At 55.7% G+C, this 27,908-nt stretch overlaps 2 long non-coding RNA genes across 4 annotated transcripts; both read right to left on the bottom strand.

The window, feature by feature from the left end:
- Nucleotides 1-1,047: 1,047 nt before the first annotated feature.
- Nucleotides 1,048-13,924, bottom strand: LOC136794123 (uncharacterized). 2 transcript variants are annotated; one of them, XR_010840497.1, is made up of 4 exons: nt 13,850-13,924; nt 12,098-12,225; nt 10,487-10,570; nt 1,048-1,585 (listed from the first exon to the last, which is right to left on the bottom strand). It is a non-coding gene; the product is annotated as an uncharacterized lncRNA (long non-coding RNA). The 2 variants fall into 2 exon arrangements; XR_010840498.1 differs by lacking the exon at nt 1,048-1,585 and adding an exon at nt 6,639-8,007.
- Nucleotides 13,925-17,482: 3,558 nt separating this feature from the next.
- Nucleotides 17,483-27,320, bottom strand: LOC136794124 (uncharacterized). Of its 2 annotated transcripts, XR_010840500.1 has the most exons (3): nt 26,995-27,320; nt 26,415-26,537; nt 17,483-19,843 (listed from the first exon to the last, which is right to left on the bottom strand). It is a non-coding gene; the product is annotated as an uncharacterized lncRNA (long non-coding RNA). The 2 variants fall into 2 exon arrangements; XR_010840499.1 differs by lacking the exon at nt 26,995-27,320 and having other exon boundaries at nt 26,415-26,608.
- Between the last annotated feature and the right edge of the window lie 588 nt (nt 27,321-27,908).

Below are 27,908 nucleotides of genomic sequence, written 5' to 3' on the forward strand. Positions count from 1 at the left end.
GTGGCAGGCGGCCATTGGGGAAGATGGCCGTCCGTCAGGGCGCGAGGCGGAAACGGCCCGTGGAGTCGGGGAAGGGGCGAAGAGGTGAGGCCACGTGATGGCGCCAGAGCCAGTGAGCAAGCTGCCCTCCTGCGTGGGGCTTTGCTGGAGAAGCCATCTTAGGAGTGGGTACGTGGCGGGTCAGGCGGTGGGAAGCGTGCTTCCCCCAGGCTGCCGCCATCTTGCAAACGGGCAGAGTCCACCTCCACCTCGGGCGTTAGAGCAAAGGGAGGCGCGTCGCCATCTTGAAGTAGGGCAGGAAACCTCCAGGGCGCCACCTTGCTTGTGGGCACCTGGCCGAAGTCCATTTCGAACTCAGACGTTACCCTTAGGTTAGCACGCGGAGAAGTGGCGGCGGCCTAACGCGTCCCTGAGGCGCCGGGGCTGTTTCCACTGCTGGCCACAAGCCTGTGGCACGATGTGGCCACGGGTCGCCCCTGACTGTCCTTTGTTTGCCCCAGAGCAGCGAAGCCCGACCACGGTCTCCTCGCCTGACTGCAGGAATGGGAAAACTGAAGCCCGGGGGGCACGGCGGACGCCGCCCTGCCTGCCTGCAATGGGGGAAAAATGAGGTCGGGGGCGCACTGACTACCCCGCTGTGCCTGCCTGCAATGGGGCGGGGGGGAACTGAGGCCCGGGGCGCACAGAGCAGACTTCGCCGTCAACGACGTTCAGGACTGGACGGGCCTCCATCCCAGCAGCAGAACACCCCAAACTTAACTCGGAGAATGCTGATTCCAAAAGGAGTTGAACAGGGTTGTGGGTGATAGGGGAACCCCGGGAAAGGTGCCGGAAAACAGGGCCAGCTGGGTGGGGCGAGTGGGGGGAGGGGCAGGCGGAGTCAGGGAGGCCGCGGCAGTCCGGTACCCCAGGCTTTTGGAAGCATCCAGGAGATGATGGGCATCCCGGGCTTGCGCAGTTCCCAGCGTGGAGCAGACGTTCAATAAATAGAAGAAATTATCCTGAATATTGTTTGCTATACGTCTCGTGCAGAAAAAAAGGATCTTTAATTGGCACAAACCTAGAGAGGGAGAATGACACTTGTCGTTTACCTAAGTCGAGGTCAGGACTTTGCTCCCGCCTCCCCGGTCGGTTTTAGCTTGGGCGGAGTCATGGCAACAGCGTCCATTTTAGGGCCGCGCGGGCCTGGACGGGGCCCAGAGACCCGGGTTCCCGAGCCAGAGGGCTTTCTCGGATTAGGGGCGGCTGCCGATTTTCACGGAGGCCTCCGCCCTGCAGTCCTTGGCCCTCTCTTTTGTCGAAGGCCATCTGAAGCCCAGGAATGGCTAATCAGGAGTGTCCCGGTGGATTTAGGAGAATCCCCAACGCATTCCTGTGGATTTGCTCCCTCCAGGACTCCCGTCGCGCTCAGCTCTGGGTACCACCAGGGGCAGTTGCTCATCTTTGTTGCCTCGGTTACCGGTGCCAGGGATTGGGCCCCCTTGACAGCAGGGAGGATGGTTGGAGACACCGGAGTGTCGCAGCCCAGAGGGAGAGGAGGGGGCAGCGTCGTTGGTGGCCCCTCCACCAGGTTCCTAGCACGGACCTAAATGGTCGCAATCTATTAAAAGCCATTTCTGCTCACCGCCCTCCCGGGCTTTGCTCAGAGTCAAAGCCCAAGTCGACCTCGTAGCCCCACAGACCTCACACCCGCAGCCGCCTTTCTGGTTTCTGACCCCATTTACACAGGCCTCCTTTACGAGGCTGTTCCCTCTGGAAGGTTCCTCCCTAAACCCACTCCCTCCTTTTACTCCCTGCCCTGGGGCTTTCGTGCAGAGGCCCCCTCATCAGAACAGTCTCCCCGACCTCTCCCTTAAAACGGTTGAGGATTTCTTTCTCTCCTTCCCCTGGAACAAGAGGGAGAGAAGACAGCCCCTGCCCGGATTGGAATCCACACTGTTAACCAACCCTTACAAGGGCCACAAACCAGGCGGCGTGAAACAACGCAGATTTATTCTCGCCCCGTTCTGGAGGCCAGAAGTCAGAAATTGAGGTGTCAGCAAGGCCGAGCTCCCTCCAGAGGCTCCAGGTCCTTCCTGCCTCTTCCGGCTCTGGGGGCCCAGGTGTCCTTGGCTTGTAGACAGGTCCCTCCAGTCCCCGACTCTGTTGTCACATGCTTCTCTTCTCCCTGTTTCTCTGTCTCTCCTGTGTGTATCTCTAAAAAGGACCCTTGTCCTTGGATTTAGAGACCACCGGGATAATCTCATCTCAAGGCCCTTAATCTCACCTGCAAACACCCTTTTCCCAAACAAAGTCATGCCCACGGGTTAGGGGATTAGGATGCAGACACACCGTTGTGGGAGCTGCTGGTCAGGCCAGGACCCCACCTGGACCCTAGACCAGCCATGAAAGACTGCTGGCAAGCCTTCCATGTCTGCGGGCGGGGTGGGGGGAGGGGGGTCCAGGGAGGCCCCAGGCCCTGCATCTCAGTTGGATGGATGCCCTAGTTGATTGGAGCAAGCCGGCTCCCCTGTCTGTCTGCTCCCTGCTCAACCCTTCTGCCCGCTGGCCAGCTGGCTCCCTCATCAATGATTTAGGGTGAACGTGGGTGTGTGATCCCCTTGCAATTGAGAATTTTGAAAAGGATATCTTCTGTGGCAGGGGCAAGGGAGGTGGGTGGCAGCCAGACTGGGGGGGGAAGGGCCAGCATCCCAGGCCCTGGCGGGGGCGGGGGATGGGAGAAGGCAGCTGGGTCTTATTTCTCTTTACAGATCTGATGGGGCTGCCTCAGTTTACCCCTCTGTCAAAATAAGGGGCAGGGTTAGGCCAGTGCCCCCTTCCTTCCCACGGGCTTTCCCTAGTGTTTCAAATGGAAATGGCTTAATAGTTTCGGAATATTTGTTCCCCGTGTTTGTTTATTCATTGCCTTGATTACAACAGCCTGTAAGGCCTGGGTTCAGGGCAGGGCGGGTGGGGGCCTGGGTTCCACATCTCCCCTCCCCTCAGAGGCCTCCTAGCCTCTCTGACCCATTTTCCAGATTTCTGTGGGACTGAGCTGGGGGTAGGGGGTGCCAAAGAGGCTACCCTGAAGCCCCTCCAAGCTGGAGCCCCCCCCCCCCCAGTCCCCAGCTGAGGGACAGAGCGAAACGGTTGGCTCAGGCCTGGGAATATACACGTTGGAATCTGTCTCCCGCCCCCTGACGGGGTCCTTGGGCAACAGCTGACTCCCCAGCCCCAGGCCCTCAGACCAAGATGCAAACCTTATCTGCCCAAACCAGCAAGCCAGTCTCTCCCTACAGGACCCACTGTGTCCCCAGGCCCTGCCCGGAGAGGGAGCTGTCTCTCTGCCCTAAGCGTCTCCACACACACACACACACACACACCCGTCCACACCCTTGGGAGCTCAGCCTGGGCTGGGTACCTCCCTCCAGGCTCCTGTTTTAACTCTTGGATCCTCTGAGTAGGAAATACTACGTCTCCTTTTCCCAAGCCCAGAGAGTTTGGGTGAGCTGCCTGGGCCTCTCAGCCAGGAAGAGGCCCCCCTGTGCTTTACCCAGGCTGCTCTGCCTTTATGGGGGCACCAAGGAGGGTGGGCAACAGTCCGGCCAGTCCTCAAATGGTCAATGTAGAGTTACCACCTGACCCAGCACTTCTCCTCCTTGGTATCTGCCCAGCAGAAATGAAAACACACGTCCACACAAAACCTGAACATGCACGTCCACAGCAGCAGGATTCACAACAGCCCAAAAGTGGAAACAACCATCGACAGATGAAGGATAAACACCACATGTCCCTCCACACATGGAAAAGTCACTCAGCCACGCAAAGGGGTGAAGCCCCGACACTCGCTGCAACGTGGACGGACCCCGAGAACACGACGCTCAGTGAGAGAAGCCAGACACGGAAGGACGCACGGCGCGTGATTCCACTGACGGGAAACGTCCAGAAGAGGCAGATCCACAGGGACAGAGAGTGGATTCCTGGTTGTCAGGGGCTGGGGAGAGGATGCCAATGGCTGGCGTTTCTGCCCCCGTGATGAAATGTTCTAAAATTGATCGTGATGATGTTGCACAACTCTGTGAATAAACTGAAAAACCACTGAATTGTGCACTTTAAAAATGGATAGGCATTATGGTTATGTGAATTATAGCTAATAAAGCTGTTTTTAAGAAATCATTAGGATGAAGACTGGAAATGCCCGCTTTGGCAAGGATATGGGGCAGGGGGGGGACTCTAAACGCCGCTGGGGAGGGGGAAGCCGTGCAGCTGCTTTGCAAAACAGCTTGGCAGTTTCTTGAAAAGTTGCCTGTATGCCTCCCCTAAGGCCAGGCACTCACGCTCCTCGTGTTTACACAAGAGAAACGGGTAGAAATAGTCAACAAAAGCCTGGACAAGAATCTCCATAGCAGCTTTAAAAAAAGTACGGAACAGACAAACACTGGAAAGAACGGAAGTGAGCACTGCGCAAAGGATGGAGACGTGCTGTGTGGAGGGTCTCCGGCCCAGGGGAATCCACGCGGCAATGGAGAAGCACGGAGACCAGACGGGTAGACCTCTGCTCCAAGTATACAAATGAAGTCCAACAGCAGGCAAAAATGCACCGACAGTGCCAGAAATTGGGACAGGGCGCTCTTGGGGGTCAGTGGCTGAGAAGCGCAGGTGGGGGGACCTGGGGACTCACGGGAGTTCAGTTTGCAAAACGCTTTGTGATCGGGGTGCTTTCCTGCATGTAAATTGCAGCTCAGGAGAAAGTCTGCTTCGAAAATCCTGTTGATCCTCGTCATCCTCACACTCGGCGTCTGTGAAGTCACAGCTAACGCTGGGTCGGGGAGCACCGAACCCCGGCTCCCGGGGGAGAGGCGGGGGAGAGTCCTGCCAGCCTTGGGTCACAACAGTGTCACCAACCCGTCACACGTATCCTGTGTCCCACAAGTTTCTGTTTCCAGGCTCCTTATTTAACATATATTGATTCAGTAGCCAGCAGGGCTGTAGAACAACTTACGGCAAATACTCGTATTTTATCCAAAAGGCACGTCACGGCCTTCTTGTCCTCGGGGACACTTGGGGGCCAAAATCACCCACAAAAAGCACTAAATGTAAAAACTTTTAGTGCCCACCTTCTCACCGGCCAGAGGACATCTCTCTGGTCACAGGAGGGGCCAGTGGGCCAGCCTGGGGGACAGCTGTCTCTGGGCACTTCTTTCTGCCGCACCTCTTTGCAGGGCCAGAGCCCCCCCTTCCCAAATGCCCCTCGAGGCTTCTTGAGCCCCACACATGCTGTGGCCGGCGCTGGGCACAGAGCTGAGATCCAGCCACACTGCGCGTCATCTCCCCGCTTCTGGACGTGCGTGTTGGGAGAGGGGGTGGAGGATGGAGCAGGGCCCTGCAGGGACCGGAGGGGGATCCGGGAGGGCTTCCTGGGGGAGGTGTGTCAGATGTGAGCAGAGAGGGAATGGCACTGAGGGAGCAGAGGGTCTTAGGGCGAGGCGGGGGCTGGCTGGGCTGCACATGGACTCGGGGTGGGCAGCCACGCTGCGGGGGTGAAGCACCCAGACACGAACTTACAACTTGGCAACAGACAGTAAAACTCTGGAGCCACCCTGTGTCCCCGTCGTGCACCCCTGACAGAGGGAGTGTCCCGGGTGGTCGCCAGGCACTGAAGCTGCCCCAGTGCAGGAACAGGTGGGGACGGGGCCTGGACCACCCTCCCAGGCTTTCTACCTCTGCAGAGCAGCCAGGAAAATCGCAAACATTAAAACAATTTTTTTTTTTTTTTTTTTTTTTTTTCTGCGGTACGCGGGCCTCTCACTGTCGTGGCCTCTCCCGTTGTGGAGCACAGGCTCCGGACGCGCAGGCGCAGCGGCCACGGCTCACGGGCCCAGCCGCTCCGCGGCACGTGGGATCCTCCCGGACCGGGGCACGAACCCGCGTCCCCTGCATCGGCAGGCGGACTCTCAACCACTGCGCCACCAGGGAAGCCCTAAAACAATTTTTTAATTGAGATAAAAGCCATACCATAAAACTGTACATTTGGGCTTCCCTGACGGCGCAGTGGTTGAGAGTCAGCCTGCCGATGCAGGGGACACGGGTTAGTGCCCCGGTCCGGGAAGATCCCACGTGCCCCGGAGCGGCTGGGCCCGTGAGCCACGACCACTGAGCCTGCGCGTCCGGAGCCTGTGCTCCGCAACGGGAGAGGCCGCAGCAGTGAGAGGCCCACATACTGCAAAAAAAAAAAAAAAAAAAACTGTACATTTGAAGAGTCCAATTCAGTGGCATTGAGTGGCCACTGAATGGCCATTGCTGTCTAACCATCAACCTCTATCTAATTCCAGGACATTCCACCACCCCAGAAAGAACCCCGTCCCCATCAGCAGTCATCCCCAACCCCTCCTCCAGCCCCTGACAACGAGGAACCCACTCTCTGTGTCTGTGGATCTGCCTGTTCTGGACGTTTCCCGTCAATGGAATCACACGCTCTGTGTCTTTCTGTGTCTGGCTTCTCTCACTGAGCGTCGTGTTCTCAGGGTCCATCCACGTTGCAGCAAGTGTCAGGGCTTCACCCCTTTTCACAGCTGAATAATATTCCAGTGTGTGCATATGTGTATACACCACATTTATTATTCATATGTCAATGGAGAGTCGTTTCCCCCACACACTTTTCTGCAGTTGTGAGCACGTGCGTACAGGTTTTTGCATGGACGTACGTTTTCGTTTCTCTTGGATAAGTATGTGCTAGTTCCCAGCAGCTGCCGTAATGAATGATGCAGATGGGGGCCTGAAACAACCGAAATTTATCCCCCTGCAGTTCTGGAGGCCAGAAGTCCAAGATCAAGGAGTCAGCAGGGCTGGTTCCCCAGGCCTCTCTCCTGGGTCTGTCAATGGCCATCCTCTCTCTGTGTCCTCACGTAGTTGCCCCCAATCTCCCCTTTCTATAAGGACACCAGGGATTAGCTATCATGTTGGATTAGGACCCATCCTCATGATCTCATTCTAATTCAATCACCTCTGTAAAGACCCTGTTTCCAAAAAGATCTCATTTACAGGTACTGGAGGTTAGGGCTCCAGGATATCTTATTTGGGGGAGGGGGTGGAGGGCATGGCACAATCAGCCAACTATAGACACCCCCCCCGGAGTGGAGTTGCTGGGTCGTATGTATGATGATTCTGAACTTAACCTTTGGAGTAAGCATCAGACTGTCCAGAGTGGCTGCCCCAGCCTACGTGTCCAGGGCTCTGATTTCCCACGTTCTTGCCACGTCTGTCTTTATTGGTGAATTTCCTCAGTTTGTCTCACGTCGTCTCTGCCCAGGACCCCTGCGGTACCAGGTCCCCCGGGCCTGTGCCGGTCTCACGAGCTCTCCTGGAGGGGGGCCCTGAGCAGGCGTGGGGAGCCCGGGCTAGGAGTCCTGCAGGATGTCCCCAGTCTGGGTTTGTGCAGTGTTTTCTTGTGGTTGCACCGGGGCCTTGGGTTCCCAGGGGAAGATGTCGGAGGGGAGGTGCCCTTCTCAGCCATCACCCCAGGGGGCCCTGCTGCCGACCTGACCTGACCTCCTGGCTGCTCTACGGAGGGCAGGGGGGGGTTCCTTGCCCTGCACGCTGTCCTCCTGGGAAGTGTCTCTGTGTGCAGCCCTCACACAGGGAGGGCCTGGGGTCTCTCTATCAAGTGATTGGTGGTGGAGACACAAGCCCCAGCCCCAAAGGTCCGGGGACGGCTGCCGGACACCAGGTGTGCCGAAAGCCTGGGCCTCCGGCGAGGTGAATGACAAACCCATGAGTGAGGGCAGCAGCAGGAAACGGGGGTGGGGTGGGGGTGGGGGCGCAGGAAGGGGCTGGGACCTCACTCAGGGGCCACATCTAACCCGGGGAGGGGGGTGGGGGGGGGCGGCACTTGGAGGGCTGGGCCCAAGCGTGGAGGAGGGACCCACAGAGACCCCATCAGAGGCTGACTCGTGGTCCCCCGAAGCTGTCCACATCCTGACCGCCAGCACCCGTGAACACGAGCTAATCTGGAACCAGGGTGTCCAGCTGCTTAAGGAAGATGGTCTTTCAGAGCCTGCCGGAGGAGCCGGCCCGCCCGCACCCTGACCTCACACTTCCGGCCCCCAAGCCGAGACAGAAGACATGTGTGCTGTTTCGGGCCACCCGCTGTGGCTCTTGGTGGTGGAGCCACAGGAAACTTGCTCTGCCTCAGGGAGGTGGGGGCCGGGCGGGCAGGGAGGGAGGCTGGCTTCCACAGGCTTGCAAAATTCATGACAAGGACGATGTCTCGATACGGAGGGAACGTGAGCCGGGCTGTAAGCGATCCCGAGGCCACCTGTTCACCCGCTGGCCGCCTGTCCTCGGGGTCACGCAGCCGCAGGCACCGGCTGGGCACGGGGGGTGCCGCAGACCCACCTCCTCGCTCACCCAGGAGCAGAGACCCCAGACCCAGCCTGGCAGCCCCTGGGGCTGCCTCGTCCGGAGCCTGTTCTGGGAAAGTCCGTCCCCGCCTCGTCCAGACCTTGGCCTCTGACCCTGGGCAGGTGTGGGGCGGCTCAAAAGGCCAAACCAAGTTGAAGTCCAGAATTAACTACAGGAAAGCAGCCGCTCTCGCCTGGGGAGTTTCTGCCCCCGGGGGACGCAGGGCCACATCTTTGGGACATCTGTGGTCATCACCGTGGGGGGCTCCCGGCATCGCGTGGGTGGGGGCAGGGAGGCTGCTCCACACCCCACAGAGCCCGGGACGCCCCACAGAGCCGGCTCGGAGCCGAGGAGGCTGGCCCAGACCCTCTGGTGCTTCTGCGTGTTTTCTGGGACCACGGGGACCTGCAGAGGGATTGTCAGCTCAGATAAACGAAATGCTCTGGGGTCTCTGCAGTCCTGTTCCCTGGGGGCAGGGGGTATTCCGGTAGGAAGTTAACTCTGGAAGGATCCAGGAGTGGGGAAGGAGTGTGCCCCCCCCAGGCAGGCCGTGGGACTCCAGGACAGAGGAGCAGCAGCCCTCGGGTTTCACGGTAGGTAACACATGAGACCTGTGAACCTCGCGGGTGTGACATCACAGGCATCAATAGTTTATAGCGGGAAACGGACACCTGATCCGTGTTGTGGCCAGCTGGCTCAGGTGCCTCAGGGCCGCCTGCCGGGGAGGCCCCTGATGACCCCACCCGGGGGACAGGGTGGGTCCCTTCTCCGTCTGAACACACCAGCAGGCGTTTGGTGCCACGGTTTTCAAAGAAGGCTCCCCTTCCTGGAGTGGAGACGTCATGTCACCAATTTGTTCTCGTTTTGACACAGGCCACAGGGTGGGGGCCGCTTGATGCTCACCCGAAGGGGCTGGAGCAAAAGCACCGGCTCCGAATTCCTCTGCATCTCTGCATGGACATTTCTTCAAAGAAGACGGACACCCAACCAACACGCACGTGAAAAGATGCTCGACATCACGAGGGAAACGCAAGCCAGACCACAGTGACACGGCACCTCCCGTCCATGAGGCTGGCCACCACCCACACGGCGATCACCACCCACCCACGAGGGCGGCCAGTGTCCCCACGGCAGTTACAGGTGTGGGCCAGGGTGTGCGGAGGCTGGAACCCTTGTCCACAGCCGGTGGGAGGTGAAACGGTGCAGCTGCTGTGCATGACAGTGGCCGTTCCTCCAAAGCGTAAAAACAGACTTACTGTATGGCCAGCAGTCCCATGGTAGGAATTCCACTCCAGGAAAATGAAAACAAGTCCACATAAATACCGTACACAAATGTTCACGGGAACGAGATGAACCGCAGACCAAAGGTGGACCCAACCCGAGTGTCCATCAAGGGACAGATGTGTCCCTCCACACCCGGGAACATCACTAAGCCATGCACGAAAAGGGGTGAAGCTCTGACACTCGCTGCCGCGTGGACGGACCCCGAGAACGCGACGCTCAGCGAGAGAAGCCAGACGCGGAAGGACACACGGGGTGCGATGCCACTGATGGGAAACGTCCAGAACAGGCAGATCCACAGACACGGACAGTGGATTCCTGGTTGTCAGGGGCTGGGGGGGGGGGCGGGGGGGTGACTGCTCACGGGGACGGGGCTTCTCTTTTGTTTCTGAGCATTTTGTACGTATTTTTTCTTACTGACTTTAAAATTTATGTATGTTAAATACTCATTCTACACAATTAGACAACCAAACAGAAGAAAACGAAAAATCGTCTGTAACACCCGACCCCCCCCCCCCCAAGTCAGCAATAATTGCCTTTAACATCAGAGGTTTCCCCTTCAGTATACTTCCTGGATCTGTTTATGCTGTATGGGAAACGTGTATGTGTGTAAACATAGATTTGCATATATTTACATATCTGTACACACGTATGTGTATATATAATAATATATACACGGTATACATATTTATATATATATGCATATATATGTATATATATAAAATTGGGATCACACTAATATTTTCCAAATCTTGCCTAAAAATTACTAAGTGTCATTGTAGCAAGTTCACACAACCCTGGAAGAATAAAAAATAAGCATGCAAACCTCATCTTCTCTCCTGGTCCTGGCAGATTCCTGCTGCTCCAAGCTCGCGCTATTCACTTCCAGGCATTTTCCACATCCCAGAATCTGGGGGAATCATACGATCATTTTTCTATATTATAAGGTGGCACCACGTTCCTGGCTGTTAGGCAGTTTCTCTCCCTTTGTTTTTAAATGGTCCTCAAGTCTTTTGTATCCATTTTTCATTGATACATTTAAAAACCAGCTCGGGGGCTTCCCCGGTGGCGCAGTGGTTGAGAGTCCGCCCGCCGAAGCAGGGGACGCGGGTTCGTGCCCCGGTCTGGGAGGATCCCACGTGCTGCGGAGCGGCTGGGCCCGTGAGCCATGGCCGCTGCGCCTGCGCGTCCGGAGCCTGTGCTCCGCAACGGGAGAGGCCACAGCAGTGAGAGGCCCGCGTACCCCACCCCCCAAAAAATAATAATAAAATAAATAAATAAAAACCAGCTCGGGGAGGGGGTCTCCCAAGCTTAGGCAGGAAAGCATTTAAAAACAGAATTGATGCAGAGAGGGAAACAAATATCCCAGGAATCCAGAGGTAAAACTGTTAACTGTTGTTATATGGAGCAGGTTTTTTAATTCTTTGTACTTTTATTCTGTTAACCAAGGAGAGAGATATGTCTCCTTGTTAAGATGGTTTCCCTTCGTTTTCCTTTCCACTTATTTGATGTCCTGAAACTTTCCGGATGATACTAACATTTCTTCTGAAACATCGTTTTCGTTGTTGTTTTAATGGTGGTAAAAGAGACAGAACGTGAAATTCACCAGCTTAACCATCGTTAAGCGCACAGTTCAGTGGCACTAAGCATATTCACATTGTCGGGCAGCCATCGCCACCATCCATCCCCAGAACTTTCCGGAAACATTATCTTTTTTTTTTTTTTATTTTTTTGCCACACCCTGTGGCTTGCAGGATCTCAGTTCCCCGACCAGGGATTGAACCCAGGCCATGGCACTGAAAGTGCCGAATCCTAACCACTAGGCTGCCAGGGAATTCCCTGGAAACATCATCTTTAACTAGAGCTGGATCATGGTTGAGATGCCACACGACCTTGGCCAGCCTCTGCCGAGGCCACGCCCCTCATGTCCTTCCCTGGCCCCTCACGTGGGTGGCTGAGCTGGTTACTCTGAACTCACTCGGGACTTGCGGGTGGGCCCAGGTCTGCTCACTCTGGCTCTGTGCCCCCCAGTCCCCCAGCCCTGCTGACCTGGGACTTGCTACCTCCCTCGGGGTCCTCAGCAGGACCCTGCAGCCAGCCCACTGCCCATGGGCCTTCGTATCAGAGCATCAGAGCTGGACAAACTACCAGGAAAACCCAGAAAGCCTGGGGTGATCACCTTTTCTTCCCTATGATCCAACATTCTTAGCTTTTTTTTTTTTTTTTTTTTTAAAGAAATTCACATTTTGCAACCCACCCCCACCCCAAGCTTCTCTGTGGAGCCAACAGGGTTTAAATTCCCGCCCATTATCCTGGAGGAACATTCTAGAAGCAGTTGGGTCAAGAAAAGCCCCACCAGCTTCCATCACCCCTGTTTTCTTGGCGATTTCCTTTTTGCTGAAGATAAAACAGGTCCCAATAATAAAAACAAACGTACCGAGAGGCTTGTATTTATCTCCAAAGCACGGCCTCTGGGCTCCGGAATGTTCTTGTGTCACTTCCAGATATTGTATAGGGTTCCGGCACAGACACGGGGACACAGCCGAGACAGACCAGGCCAAGGCTCTAATAGAAACACAGTTTTTAAATCCCTGTATGCCACTGACAACCTGCGAAGTTCACGGTTATTTCTCCCTGTGAACATTTGTCTCTGGAACCTTCCACAGGGGTTCTCCTACGCCCCAGACCTTGAAGAATTCAAACCACCAAGGATTCCCCGCCCAGACCCCCAGGTCCCCTTACAGGGAGGCCGGCGGGATCACAGAGATCTTGACCCCAGACAAGGAAGGAAAAGTCCTTTGGTTCCCCAGTACTGTCTTTGATAATTTTCCCCTTTTTACTTCCGGCTGAGGAAATGAGGTATTAAGCCAAAGAATGAAAGAAAACCAGGGGGAGGGTTTGCGGCAGTTTTAAGTGCCTTTCCAAGGTTGTTAATAATTGTCTTTGTTGACTCGTGGAGCGCAGAGGCTGGGGGGAGCCGGGGTGGGCCGGGGGTGGCCTCCATCCCTCAGCGGGTCCTGGACTGGAGGCTGCAGGCCCAGGGCCCCACCCTCGAGGGGGAATGTCCGCATTCCTAGCATTCCTTCTCTCCTTCCCACATTGTTTGTTTGTTTGTTTTAAATTAGAAGCCGCCAGGAACTCCTTTTGCCTTTTGGATTCTGCTGTCCTAGAACCACCGCTTGGCCGAGCCACAGAACCTTCCAGCACCCTCCCAGGCCCACCCCCCAGAGAAACCCACGCTGTGGGTTATTCTTTATCTGTGTGTGCGGGGGCCCGCAGGACCTCAGGCCCACGGAGCAAGCTGCCTCCCCAGCCCGCCCCATCTCCCCGTCAGGACCTCCGCCGTCCAGCCTGGACCGCTCTGCCGCCCCCACACTTACGCCCCCCACATGGCTGTGGGCGGGAGGAGGATGGAAAGGAGATTCTGCCGCTTGCAGAGCAGGCTGGGTCACGGAGGACACCGAGGCCTGGACACAGGGAGGGGGCAGAATTTCAGACGCCAGGTAGTCAGCTGACATCTAGCTTGCCGGCGAGGAAACCGAGGCAGGGGTTACCACCCTAGTCTGGCAGACCCTGCAGCCCCTCCATTGAGTCCAGGCTCTGTCCCTAGCACCCAGTGGGCACCTAAAGAGGGCCAGGCTGACAGCGGTGGGGCCGTGGGGCCGGCGGGCGGTTTGGGGAGCTGTTTCACTGCCCTGAGCCTCAGTGGTGTCACCTCTAAAACGGTGGCAAGGTTCGCCCCTTGTGGAGCTGCGGTGCTCTTGTCTGCATACCCTGGCCGTGCAGTGAGCAGAAGCCCCGCCTGTGTGACCTTGACCTCCTCTTGGAAGGAACAGTAAGACCAAACCGGATAACACCTGTCAGGCCTCAGGGGGCTCCGGCACTCAGGTGGGACACCAGCAGAGTCAGCTACTGCTGTTGTAGAAATGGGACTGTTTCCAGGAAACTGGAGAATTCTGGGCAGCTTCACGCGCACAGCAGGTGCTCATGCTTGGGGCCTTTATTATTGCCCCGAGCCTATCACCTCTGCCCAGCACAGGGCGAGCACACAGCCAACGGAACTCTGACACTGAACAAAGGAAACCTCATTTACAGTGGAGGTTTCCCTACCCCTGCCCCTCACCCCCACCCCTGCCCCTCACCCCCACCCCTGCACACTCCAAACATGAGGAAAGTTATTGCTTCTCACCAGCAGAAGGAGGAATTTCTCCCTGCACGGCAACAGCCCAGCCCAGACAGCCGGAGACTTCACAGCCCAACCAATGAGAGACCATCACAACTCAGCCAATGAGAGACCACCACAGCCCAGCCAATGAGAGACCATCAGAGCTCAGCCAATGAAAAGCCACCACACTCCCAGCTCCGGGTTTCCTCCAATGGGCTCTTTGTTTACAACAGCCCCTCCCAACTCCCTATTCTCTATAAAAGTTTCCTCAGTGGCTTCCCTCGTGGCGCAGTGGTTGAGAGTCCGCCTGCTGAGCTAGGGAACGCGGGTTCGTCCCGTGGTCCGCGAATGATCCCACATGCCGCCGAGCGGCTGGGCCCGTGATCCATGGCCGTTGAGCCTGCGCGTCCGGAACCTGTTCTCCGCAATGGGAGAGGCCATAACGGTGAGAGACCCGCGTACCACCAAAAAAAAAAAAAAAAAAAGTTTTCTCAGCTTTGTTCTCCAGACTTGCCTGTGGCTTCCTGCATCGTGTATCCAGCTTTGTACCTGTTTGCCGTTACCGAATAAACCTGTTTTGCTGTTAAGATATGTGGTTGTTTTAGATTTAAGGTCAAGTTTATGATCAGGGAGATCCCATCGGGGAGTAAAGTTGTTTTGAGCATTTTTAGTCTTTTTTTTTTTTTTTTTTTTTTTTTGCCATTCCGTGCTTCTTGTGGGATCCTAGTTCCCTGACCAGGGATCAAACCCAGGCCGTGGCAGTGAAAGCTAACCTAACCACAGGACCTGGCGGTCCTAACCACTGGACCGCCAGGGAATTCCCAGAATTGACCATTTTTAAGTGCACAATTCAGTGGCAGTACATTTGCAATGCTGTACAATCATTACCTCTATTTAATTCCAAAACATTCCATCACCCCAAAACGAACCTGGTCCCCTTCAGCAGTCTCTCTCTACCCCCTCCCCAGCCCCTGACAGCCATGAACCCACTCTCTGTCTCTGTGGATCTGCCTGTTCTGGACGTTTCCCATCAATGGAATCACACCCTGTGTGTCCTGTCTCTGGCTTCTCTCACTGAGCATCGTGCTCTCAAGGTCCAGCCATGTGGGAAGGGGTGTCAGGGCTTCACCCCTTTACATGGCTGTGGGACGCTCTCGTGTGTGGAGGGACCACATTTGTGTACCTGTTCATCCATCAGTGGACACTTGGGTTGTTTCCACTTTGGGGCTGCTGTGAACACGTTTGTTGGAACACCTGTTTTCAGTCATTTGGGGTAAAGGCCCAGGACTGGCATTACTGGAATGGATGGTAACTATGTCTGACTTCTTGAGGAAGTGCTGTTTTCCACAGCGGCTGCCCCGCTTTACTTCATTCCCACCAGTGAGCAGGATTCTTCATCTTGTGGACAGAACATGAGCCCCGGGGCTCAAAACAGCAGACTCTGGCTTCACCCATTGGCCCCCGAGGCTGCGCTGGGGTGGCGTCAGGACATGGGAAGGTATGTGTCAGACCACATGGGAGTTTCCATCACTTGAGGGCTGTGTGCACAGGAGGGAAATTGGGAAATTTGGACAAGTTCAGGCAGCCCGACGGTGAGTTACTACCTTGGACTCCGTGGGCCAGAAAAACTTGCTGGGGACATTTGGTGCCCCACTTTCCCGAGTCTGGAGGCTCCCGTCCCCGAGAAGCAAGGATTCGGGGGGCAGTGGCTGTCCACTGTGGCTGCCCCGCTGGCTGCTCCCCAGCATTTTCTGCCTGGAGCAGGGGAAGATGAGGGGGAAAGAGGGGATAGGGAGGGGAAGCGGGGAGGGGAGGCCCGTGCCGGCAACCCCCTTTGCGACCTCCCTCCAGGCCTCATGGAGCTGGGGAGACTGAGGCTCAGGGCAGTCTCTGAGGTCACTCAGCTTGGTGGGACTTGGAGCGGGATCTGCCTAGCCCTGGCCTCCAGCCGGCCCCAGGCTCAGCTCTGGGACCAGGAGGAGCAGTCGGCCATCGTCCCCGCCCTCACGCGGTTGCTGGTGGTGGTGGACAAAGGTCCAGAGCTCCGGAATTCAACGAGACCCTTGCATCAAGTGTCCTGAGCTCTGAAGACAGGACTCTGGAGCCGGGAGAAGGATCAGTGGTGCGGGGCTTGGGGGAGGAGGGATGGATAGGTGGGGACCAGAGGGTATTTAGGGCAGTGAAATTACACCAGCAGGAGACGTCACACAGCAGTGTGACGCCGTAACGGTGGATACGGCTCAGTGTACATTTGTCCAAACCCACAGAACATCCAACACCAAGAGTGAACCTGAGTGTCATTACGGCCTTTAATTAATAATAAAGTATTGATATTGCTCATGGATTAAAACTCTTGTAGCACACCAACACCAGACGTTCGTGGCCAGGGAGGAAACAGCAGGGAAACGAGGGTGAGGGTGTGTACGCAGGAACTCTCTGCAATTTCTGCTCAATTTTTCTGTAAACCTAAACCTGCTCAAAAACTGAAATCTATTTTTTAAAAAGGCGCGGATGCTTGTAAGCGCAGGGCAAGGGAGGTCCAGATGCGACAACAAAATAACAAACAACCTGCTTTTTTTTGGGGGGGGGAAGGGTACGCGGGCCTCTCACTGTTGCGGCCTCTCCCGTTGCGGAGCACAGGCTCCGGACGCGCAGGCGCAGCGGCCACGGCTCACGGGCCCAGCCGCTCCGCGGCACGTGGGATCCTCCCGGACCGGGGCACGAACCCGCGTCCCCTGCATCGGCAGGCGGACTCTCAACCACTGCGCCACCAGGGAAGCCCAACAACCTGGTTTTTTAAAAAAAAAATGGGCAGAGGATCTGAATAGACATTTTTCCAACAGGTACATGAAAAGATGCTCAACATCGCTAATCATCAGATAAATGCAAACCAAAACCACAGCGAGATATCACCTCACACCACTCGGAATGGCCATCATGAAAAAGACAACAAATAATAAGTGTCGGTGAGGATGTGAAAAAAGGGAGCCCTGGTGCACTGTCAGTGGGAATGTAAACTGGTGCAGCTGCTGTGGAAAACAGCATGGAGTTTCCTCAAACAATTAAAAACAGAATTATCATATCATCCTGCAATTCTACTGCTGGGTATTTATCTGAAGAAAACAAAAACAGTAATTCAAAAAGATATCTGCACCCCCGTGTTCACTGCAGCACGATTCACAATAGCCAAGACAGGGAAACAACCTAAGTGTCCGTCGATGGATGAATGCATAAAGAAGACGTGGTACCTATACATACAATGAAATATTAGTCAACCTGAAAGAAGAAGGAAATCCTGCTATTTGTGACAACGTGGGTGGACACAGAGGCCATTATACTAGGAGACAGAGGTCAGATGGAGAAGGACATACTGCGTGATCTCACTTAAACGTGCACTCTAAAAAAAATCAAGCTCATAGGAGCAGAGAGCAGAACGGTGGTTACCAGGGGCTGGGGGCTGGGGGTGGTGGGAAGTGGGGAGATGCTGGTCGAAGGGAAGCAGCTTTCAGCTATAAGATGAATAGGTCCTGGGGGTCTAAAGTGCAGCACGGTGATTATAGTTAATAATATTGCGTTGTGTACTCGACAGTTGCTAAGAAAGTAGATGGTAAAAATGTTGTCATCACAAAAGCATAGGTAACCACTTGAGGCGATGGCTGTGTTAATTAGCTTCATTGGGGTCACCATTTCACAATGTCAACATACATCAAACCATCACATGCTGCACGTGAAATGTACACAATTTTTATTTGCCAGTCATACCTCAGTGAAGCCGAGGGGAAAAAAGTGTTTACTCCTAGAGAAGTGGCTTGATGGAATTACGTGAAATGATGAGTTGGGACAGGCTTTTAGAAAAAATTATTCCCTGCTGTACTGTATAAATTAATTTGTGCAAAAAACTAGTCAAGATATTTTTAAATTACGCAGAGAAAAATTAATTATACAATTCAGTGCTTTCTTGTATATTCAGAGTTGTACGACCATCACCTCTATCCAATTCCAGAACATTCCATCACCCTAAAAGGAAGCCCCATGCCCATCAGCAGTCACCCCCTCCCCCTCCCCAGCCCCTGACAACCAGGACCCACTGTCTGTCTGTGGATTTGCCTGTTTGGGACGTTTTCCATCGATGGAGTCATCGAAGGACCCCGTGTGTCCTTCTGGGTCTGGCTTCTCTCACTGAGCGTCGTGTTCTCAGGGTCCGTCCACGGTGTAGCGAGTGTCGGGGCTTCACCCCTTTTCATGGCTCCCGTGTGATGCTCCCGTGTGCGGAGGGACCACGTCGCAATCACCTGTCACTGGTGGATGGGCATCTGGGCGCCTCCACCTCTTCCTGTAGTGAATGATGTTACTCTGCATGTAGGTGAATTTGTGTGGACTCATGTTTTCACTTTATCTCCACCCAGGAGGGAGACTTCCGGGTCACGTGGAAATTCCACCTTTGACCTTTCGAGGAGCAGCTGGCCAGCAGTTTTGATGTCCAAGGCCCGTTCAGGGCTTGGAGGGGGTGAGGCAGAGCCTCCTGGCTGCTCCCTGGGGTGGAATCTTCATCCTGGCAACGACTTATTGATGAGAGCAGCTCGGTGAAGCCAGGAGAACTTTCCATGGGTCCCCATTGTAAATAGGGCTGGTGTGCTGGCCGGCCACCCTCTCTCGAGGCTCAGAACCAGGCATCCTGCTCAGACCAGCCGCCTGGGTGTGGCCAGGGCCACTTTGGTCCTCAGCCCCCAGCCTCCCCAGCACTAGTCCCTCTGAGGGGCTGGGGTCAGCCACCGGCCTCTGGACGGATGCCCTGTGGGAGGCTGCCCACCTGCTCCCACCCCCCACGCCCCTTCGGGCCCCTCACCGTCCTGCTCTTCCCTCTTTCCTTGTCCTGAACCGTCTGTCCCCAAGCTCAGGGCGGGGCCTCCATCCTAGCAGGGCGTCCCTCACTGGAGCCCCCAGCAGAGCCCTGTCCCGCCCAGCCCCGACCCCCTGGGGGCTACGGGCGTCTGGGTCCCCCTGGCTCTCCTCCTGGACTGGGGGACCTGTCCTGTCTGCCTTCCAGGGAGGTTTATAAAGACCAGAGCCCACGGTGAGACCCCCACACACACACCAAACATGAAGGTCACTACCACGGTCAGAGAGTCTGTTCTCTCAGGTCAGACTCTATGTCCATTCCCTCCTGGCTCCTCACAGCAGCGGAGGTGGGACCCCAGCTCAGCTCCGCCCCGTCGTCCATTTCACAGGCAGACACACTGAGGCCACGGGGGTGGGGCGGGGAGGTGGTTGCGGCGGGATACTCCTGGGGGGCTGCGTCTGCGGGGAGGGGTCAGGCAGACTCGGGGACACCCCCCGTCCCCGGGGAGACTGGCCTTTCCACAACACGCTTAGGCAGCAGCCACGGGGTCTGCGGGGCGACTCGGCAGCCCTGGGGGAGCGGGCAGGGACACGGAGTGGATGCCACGTGCTCGGGGGTGTGGGGGGCGGCCTTGAAGCCACGAGGCCCGGGGGCGCCCGCAGGGACCCATTGAACGCTCGGTGGCCGCTGGCCAGGGGGGACCGCGGCCCTGCGGCGACTCTTGCCCACCGGTGACTCTACCGGTGACGCTGTCACCCACCTCCCTACATGGACAGTCTCGTGAGGATTCAGCGCCCTAAGGCGCCCGCTTCCCCTCCTCGGTTTCGCCGGCGCGTCCCCGGGAAAGGCAGGTGGAGGTCCGGTTCCAGCAGGGCTCTGAGCCCCAAGGCAGCCAGCGCAGCCGCCAGAACCGAAGCAGGTCATAGCTGCACGTGCGTTACGTCCATCCAAACCCTCGCGTGTGTACGATGCGTAATTACTTCTCGAAGGATCCCGAGGTCCGCGGTGGGTCCTGGGGATGAGGGCCCCGAGGCGGGCGGGGGGTGGGAGACACTGCAGATCCTGGGCTGGTTAAGCCTCGTGTGTGGCAGTTTTATCCTATGACGCATTGCAAAATCCCGATTCTAAGCACAGGGACCTATATTCAATACCTTGTAATAACCTAAATGGAAAGTAATCTGAAAAAATATATATATATATACATATAAAACTGAATGACGTTGCTGTACACCTGAAACTAACACAGTATTGTCAATCAACTAAACCCCCCCCAAAAAGAAAAAAAGTCCTGATTCTGCTCTGCTGTTGTGACCACGACGTCACCGGCAGGCCCGTGGGTACATCGCAGGGCCGCTTCCAATGTGGGCGCCCAGCTGAAGTCACTCATACCCGACAAAGCAGCTTAAAAATACATATAAGAACTCCAAATAAAAAAGAGAGAGAGAGGGGCTTCCCTGGTGGCGCGGTGGTTGAGAGTCCGCCTGCCGATGCAGGGGACGCGGGTTCGTGCCCCGGTCCGGGAGGATCCCACGTGCCGCGGGGCGGCTGGGCCCGTGAGCCATGGCCGCTGCGCCTGCGCGTCCGGAGCGGCTGGGCCCGTGACCCGTGGCCGCTGCGCCTGCGCATCCGGAGCGGCTGGGCCCGTGAGCCGTGGCCGCTGCGCCTGCGCGTCTGGAGCAGCTGGGCCCGTGAGCCGTGGCCGCTGAGCCTGCGCTCCGCAACGGGAGAGGCCACAGCAGTGAGAGGTCCGCGTACCGCAAAAAAAAAAAAAAAGAGAGAGAGAGAGAGAGAAAGAAAAGGAGGAAAAACCGGTGCCCTGCAGGGGTGTGCGGATGTGTCTGGCTGGGAAGCACCTGGGCTGAGGCTGAGGCTTGGGGTGGGGCCTGGACCTCCCTCCCAGGCTTTCTACGCCTGCGGAGTTGACCTGACATTAACACAACGTTGTAAATCAACTATACTCCAATATAAAATTAAAATTAAAAAAATACTAATTGAGATAAAATTCAACATAAAATTGTACATTTAAAGTGTACTATTCAGTGGCATTTAGTGCATTCACACTGTTGTATAACTGTCACTTCTAGTTCCAGAACATTCCATCACCCCCAAAAGAAGCCCCATCCTCATCAGCAGTCACTCCCCATCCCCCTCCCCAGCCCCTGACAACCATGAACCCACTCTTTCTCTCTCTGTGGATTTGCCTGCTCTGAACGTTTCCCATCAATGGAATCACACACTATGTGGCCTCTGGTGTCCGGCTTCTCTCACTGAGCGTCGTGTCCTCAAGGTCCACCCACGTTGTAGCCAGTGCTTCACCCCTTTGCGGGGCTGAGTGATGCTCCCGTGTGTGGAGGGACCACCTTGTCTTTATCCATCATCTGTGGCTGGATATTTGGGTTGTTTCAACCTCTTGGCTGTTGTGAATGGTGCTGCTGTGAACGTATGTGTACAAGTTTTTCTTCGAATACCTATTTTCAATTATTTTGGGTATATATATCCAGGAGCAGACTTTCCAGACCCCAAATGTTTAACGCCCAGAAAGGCAGGGCGCCCATCACCCGGTGGCTCCTGGCTCCTCCCAGCCCCGCCCCCCAGGGGAGGAGCAAAGAGGACCCAGAGGTGGACATGGAGGCCCCGTGCTGGGGATGGGCCCCAGCAGCAGCGTCCAGCTCAGGCCAGGTGACCCAGGTCCTCCGCAACCCCTGCGTGTGGCCATGTCCTCACTCCACACCATGTAGTTAGTTACATGACTGACCCATGAGGGTGGCCAGCCAGAGTGGATGAGACATAAACAGTGGCCTCTCCGTCCCCAGCCTTTTCTATTTGCCTTGGCAGGAAATGAGGTTTTGTAACTTGAAATTGAGGGTTTCATGCCAAACCTATAAATCTGTTCAGAAATACCCTCATGTGGGCCAAGAGGCATGTCTTCTGGAAACATCCCTCCCGAAGCAAGGGCAGGAGTGGAGAGCTGGGGCTGCTGCCCCAGGTGACCCAGGACGAGTCAGGGTGCTTCTGGGAACCTCCATCTCTTCATCTGTGAATGAAGCCAATCTCATTCCCTCTGCCGTCCGCGTGGAAAAGCTAATGCTACTGTTGGTAAACTCTCTCCCCAGTGACTCATGTGCTGAGGCTCCTTGCCTATAAAATTTATGTCTAATTAAAACATTTAGTCTTTTATTTTAAACAAGTGAGTCTGTCCAAATACACCATTAGGAGAGTCAAAAGGCAAAGCGCAGAGTGGGGGAAGATGCTTGCAGTGTATAATCCAGCAAAGGACTAGGGTCTACAATATGTAAAGAACTCTCGCAAATCAATGACAAAAACCAAACTACCCAATTGAAGAAAAATGGGCCAAAGACCTCAAAGGTCAGGTCCTGAAGGACACCCCAATGGCCAGTGAGCTTGAACCCTATGTGGCCTGCCTGCAGCGTAAGACCTCAGTGAGGGGCCACCTCACTCCATGAGAACCACTGAAACCAAAAATACGGACAATGCCAAGTGTTGGCCAGGACCAAGAGCAATAGGAACTTCCTGATACCTCCGACAGGAAGGTGAGAGGGGGCAGCCACTTTTGAGAAAGCTCTAGAAGCATCTTCTTTTAATTGAGATGTAATCACATACCATGAAATTCATTAGTTTCAAGTGGACCATCCAGGGATGTGTAGTACATTCTGTAGAGTTGTGCGCCCAACACCACGGTCTGAGTCCTGAGCACTTTCATCACCTCAGAAGGAAGCCCCGTCCCCATCAGCAGTCACCCCACCCCACCTCCTGCAGCCCCTGGTGACCGCTATTTACTTTCTTCCTCTGTGAATCTGCCTATTCTAGGGACTTCATATAAATTGACTCATAATATTTGTCCTTCTGTGTCTCGTTTCTTTCACTCCACACTATGTTTTCAAGGTTCACCCACACTGTAGCAGGAATCAGTGTTTCAATTTTTCAATGGCCAAATAATATTCCATTGTACAGATGGGCCACATTTTGTGTATCCATTCATCAGCTGATGGATATCTGAGTTGTGTCCACTCTGTTGTGCACTGTGCTGCTGTGAACATACGTGTGTGTACAAGGGTTTGTCTACATACCTGTTCCAGTTCTTTGGGGCACGTACCCAGGAGTGGAAGTGCTGGACCACATGATAATTTTTTTAAGAACGTCCAGACTGTTTCCCTCTTGTCGCATTTTACAGATGAGTAAACTGCAGCTCAGAGAAGCTAAGCTACAAGCCACACAGCCGGGACCCCAGACTCCTCCCGCTCCATCTCTCCTCCTCTCCATACTAATTCCTGCCTCATCCACGACCTACTAGACATGGGGCAGGCTGATGGCGTGGCCCAGATGTGGAGCCTGAGGGTGAGAGAAGAGACCAGGCCTGGGGACCCACAGTCAGCCTGTGGGGCAGGAAGAGTCCTCACCAGCTCCAGGCCACCTCTTGAGCCACTCACCTCCCCAGCCGGGTGCTTTGTTTTTATAAGAAGCTCCCAGTGGGCTTCCCTGGTGGCGCAGTGGTTAAGAATCTGTCAGCCAATGCAGGGGATACGGGTTCAATCCCTGGTCTGGGAAGAACCCACGTGTCATGGATCAACTAAGCCCATGCGTCACAACTACTGAGCCCCTGTGCTGCAACTACTGAAGCCTGTGCTCTGCAACAAAGAGAAGCCACGGCAACGAGAAGCCCGCGCACCGCAACAAAGAGTAGCCCCCGCTCGCCACAACTGGAGAAAGCCCACGTGCAACAACAAAGACCCAACGCAGCCAAAAATAAATTAAAAAATAAATAAATGTATTTTTAAAAAGAAGAAGAAGAGGGGCTTCCCTGGTGGCGCAGTGAGAGCCCGCCTGCCAATGCAGGGGATGCGGGTTCGTGCCCCGGTCCGGGAAGATCCCACATGCCGCAGGGCGGCTGGGCCCGTGAGCCATGGCCGCTGAGCCTACGCGTCCGGAGCCTGTGCTCCGCAAAGGGAGAGGCCACAACGGTGAGAGGCCCGCGTACCGCAAAAAAAAAAAAAAAAAAAAAAAAAAAAAGAAGAAGAAGAAGCTCCCCGTGGAGAAATCAGACACTTGTCCATGGCTGGTGGGATGTAAAATGGTGCAACAACGCAAAAGGGAAGAGATATGGGAACATATGTATATGTATAACTGATTCACTTTGTTGTAAAGCAGAAACTAACACACCATTGTAAAGCAATTATACTCTAAAATGGTGCAACAGCTGTGGAAAATAGGCAGCGGTTCCTCAAAAAGTTAAACATAAAATTACTGTATGATCCAGCAATTCCACTCCTAGGTATATGCCCAAATGTATACATACATACACACACAAAACTACATGCATGTTCACAGGAGAATGATTCATAACAGCCAGAGTGGAAACAACCCAAATGTCCATCAACAGATGATGGATACACAGATGTGGTCCCTCCACACACGGGAACATCACTCAGTCATGAAAAGGAGAAAAGCACTGACACTCACTACAACGTGGACGGACCTTGAGAACACGATGCGCAGTGAGAGAAGCCAGACGCAGAAGGACACACAGTGTGGGACTCCATTGATGGGAAACGTCCAGAACAGGCAGATGCACAGAGACAGGGTGGGTTCAGGGTTGTCAGGGGCTGGCGGAGGGGGTGGGGGTGAGTGCTGATGGGGACGGGGGTCTCCTTTTGGGGTGATGGAATGTTCTGGAATTAGATAGAGGTGGTGGTTATGCAACCTTGTGAATGCACTAAAAAAACACTGAATTGTATACTTAAGGTGGTGAGTGGTGAGTTTTATGTTATGTGAATTTTTTTATTTTATTTTATTTTTTTTTGCGGTACGCAGGCCTCTCACTGCTGTGGCCTCTCCCATTGCGGAGCACAGGCGCCAGACGCGCAGGCTCAGCAGCCATGGCTCCCGGGCCCAGTCGGTCCGCGGCACGTGGGATCTTCCCGGACCGGGGCACGGACCCATGTCCCCTGCATCGGCAGGCGGACTGCCAACCACTGCGCCACCAGGGAAGCCCTATGTTATGTGAATTTTACCTCAATTTTTAAACAATGGGGACAGCGAAAGCACTTTGCTGATAACTGTCAGGACCCCGAGAGCTGGGGCTTGTACACTGAGAAGCACGGTGCCCAGATCACAGTGAGTCCTTCCCAAGGGCTGGCCCATATCTGCCAGCATCCTGTACGTTATTTTCAGCACCAAAGCTCTGGGAGCCTATGGCACACTGTCACCTCATGACCACCCACCCACTTTCCAGATGAGGAGACTGAGGCACAGAGTGGGTGAGCAAGGTGCCCAAAGTGACCAGCTTAGCAGGAGGGAGTCTGAGCTGGAACCCAAGCCTGGGGGCGGGGTGTCAGAGCGCCTCTCTTTCCCAGCAGCTTTCAGGCCTCCCCTTGGTCCGCCCCTGGGACCAGTGCTGTGTCACCTGGACTCCACATCAGAACCCGCCACAACTGGTCTGCGCCACTGAGGTGCCCCAACTGCTAAGCCCCCCGCTGCGGGCTGGAAACCCGACTCCCATAAACAGACGAGGGGGAGACCCAGGCCAGGCAGGTGGCAGCCCTAGGCAGCCCCCTCCTCGGGGCATCAGCCAGCAGACATTTATTCAGCACCTACTGTGTGCCGGGACCTGGGCACTTGACCAGGTGGCCTCATTTCGCCCCGTGAGGTCGGCGCAGGAGGGGACCTGAGCCCCGAGAGGAGCTCTCCCCTCCCCACCCCAGCCCCCGGCCCGTGGCCGCCTGGCGCCCCCCCAGGGGCCTCGGACAGCCAGGCTGCGTGACCGGGTCCTGTCGGCGCTTCCCGCTGGGCCTGGGAGTCCTCGTCTGTTCCTGCCTCACAGGCTCAGGGTGCAGCCTCCGTGGGCGCAGTTGTTCACCCAGTATTTACTGAGCAAATACCACGTGGCGGGGGGCAAGACGCGCAGCGGGGAGGAACCGCGTGCAGGGGCATTTGAGGACGAGTGTACCTGGGGGTCCCGGCGTGTGCAAAGGCGCCGGGACGGGTGTGTTGGGCACACACCCACAAGGAGGCCCACGCGGCTGGAGCTCAGGGCAGGCCGTGCAGGACCCGGGGGTCCGGAGGGCTCGACTCTCACCCGGAGGGACGCGGGAGCCCCCAGGGCTGCGGGCAGAGCGGAGACGCGCCCCGCTCGCTGCTCACAGGCGCCCTCTGGCGGCTTCGGGGAGAACAGGCCGTGGGTGGCGCCGGGAGACGGGGGCGGGGTGGGGGGACTGCGGGGGTCCGGGAGGGGTGGGTGGGGTGGGGTGGGGTGGGGTAGATGTTGGAGGAATGGCGGGGGTGATGGGGGGAGGGAAGGTTTGTGGGGGAAACGGTGGCGGATGTGGGGTGGGGGATGGTAGGGGGATGGGAGAGGGGTGCTGGAATCCAGCCTGGGTGGGGGTCGCGGAGGGCGAGCAGTGGGTGGGTTCTGTTTCCGAGCCCTAAAGACCGCAATGATTTAGAACGGTTTCCCTGAGCGCACACAAAGGTGGGCTGCTGTGATTTCCTGCCGCTGGTCTGACCAGCACCTGGAGACTTGAATGAATGAATGAGCGAATGGCTTGGAGACTGTGCTGTCTGTGGACTTTGGCCTTCGGCCACGTGGAGCCCCAGCAGGTTGTGGAGGGAGAGAGGAGTGCATGGGGTCTCTCTCAGAAGCCCCTGGGCCCCACCCCACCCTGCCTCGCTCCGGACCCCACCTGACAACGTGCCCATAGTGGGGACCTGGCCGACGAGCCCCCCAAATATTACCTCGATGTCTCTAGAATTCTCTCGAGATGCCAGAGGCTCTTTGCCAGATGAACCTTCTATCCAGCCACTCAGCTGGTCCCAAGCAGGAAACCAAGGCAGGAAACACCGTTCGCAGGGACAGGACTGTGGACAAAAGCATAAATTCTGTTTGGAGTATAAATAAAATGTACGTATTTAAGCCTAAAATAATGCCGTTTCAATATACCCACTTTTCCACTTTTCTCAACTACTTTAGTGTTCCAGGAAAAAAAATAAATAAAAGATTTTTAAATACACAGAAACACATATAGGGGCTTCCCTGGTGGCGCAGCGGTTGAGAGTCCGCCTGCCGATGCAGGGGACACGGGTTCGTGCCCCGGTCCGGGAGGATCCCACGTGCCGCGGAGCGGCTGGGCCCGTGAGCCATGGCCGCTGAGCCTGCGCGTATGGAGCCTGTGCTCCGCAACGGGAGAGGCCACAGCGGTGAGAGGCCCGCGTACTGCAAAAAAAAGAAAAAAGAAAAAAAAGAAACACATATAGAAGGCAACTCTTTTCCTCTAACAGGGCTCCGTGCTGCTTTGCCCACGCCCCTCTTTCTTACCTCCACCAGCTTACGGTGTTCTCTGGGTCGGGGGCTGCGTTTTCTCCAGTCTGGACCCTCGGGGGTTCTGGGAAAACGCCAGCCAATTAGAGGAGTGGAAAGCAGGTTTCTCGTGCTGGGTGAAAAGCTAGTGCTGCGTTGTTGGTGTTTTTCCGCCCTCTGGTGGCAGCGTGCATTTGCTCCCCTCGGCCTTGATAACAAGAAGTTGAGGGCTCCCCTGGTGGCGCAGTGGTTGAGAGTCGGCCTGCTGATGCAGGGCACGTGGGTTCGTGCCCCGGTCCGGGAGGATCCCACATGCCGCGGAGCGGCTGGGCCGGCGAGCCATGGCCGCTGCGCCTGCGCGTCCGGAGCCTGCGCGTCCGGAGCCTGCGCATCGGAAGCCTGTGGTCCGCAACGAGAGAGGCCACAACAGTGGCCCGCGTACCGCAAAAAAAAAAAAAAAAAAAAAAAAAAGTTGCATCTGAGTCCCTGATTATCTGGCGAGGATTCCTTTATTTACTTGGTCAATAGCAACAAGAGCTAACATTTACTCAGCCCTGACTGTGTGCCAGATGCCTGGTAACCCTAACCACCCACCTTGGGAGGGGTCACTGAGACTACCTCTCCTTACAGATGAGGAAACTGAGACCAGAAGAGCTGGGACTTGAACCTGGGGCTCTCAACAGTGAGGAGGGACCCAAATACCCTGTTTGGGGGCTGGAACCAGCTGAGCCTGAAGCTGTCCTACTTTGACTGTTCAATTACATGAACCAGTAGATCCCAGTATGACCAAAGCCAATTTGGGTTGACTTTGCTTCAGCCTTTTTTTTCTTGCAATCCAAAGACCCAATCCCCAGGTGAGGTCACATTCTGAGCTTTCACTGGACATGAATTCTGGGGGGGGGGCTTACTTAACCCACAACAGCAAATGCCTT

Source organism: Kogia breviceps, chromosome 4, assembly GCF_026419965.1.
Source record: "Kogia breviceps isolate mKogBre1 chromosome 4, mKogBre1 haplotype 1, whole genome shotgun sequence".
In the NCBI taxonomy this organism is placed as follows: domain Eukaryota; kingdom Metazoa; phylum Chordata; class Mammalia; order Artiodactyla; family Physeteridae; genus Kogia; species Kogia breviceps.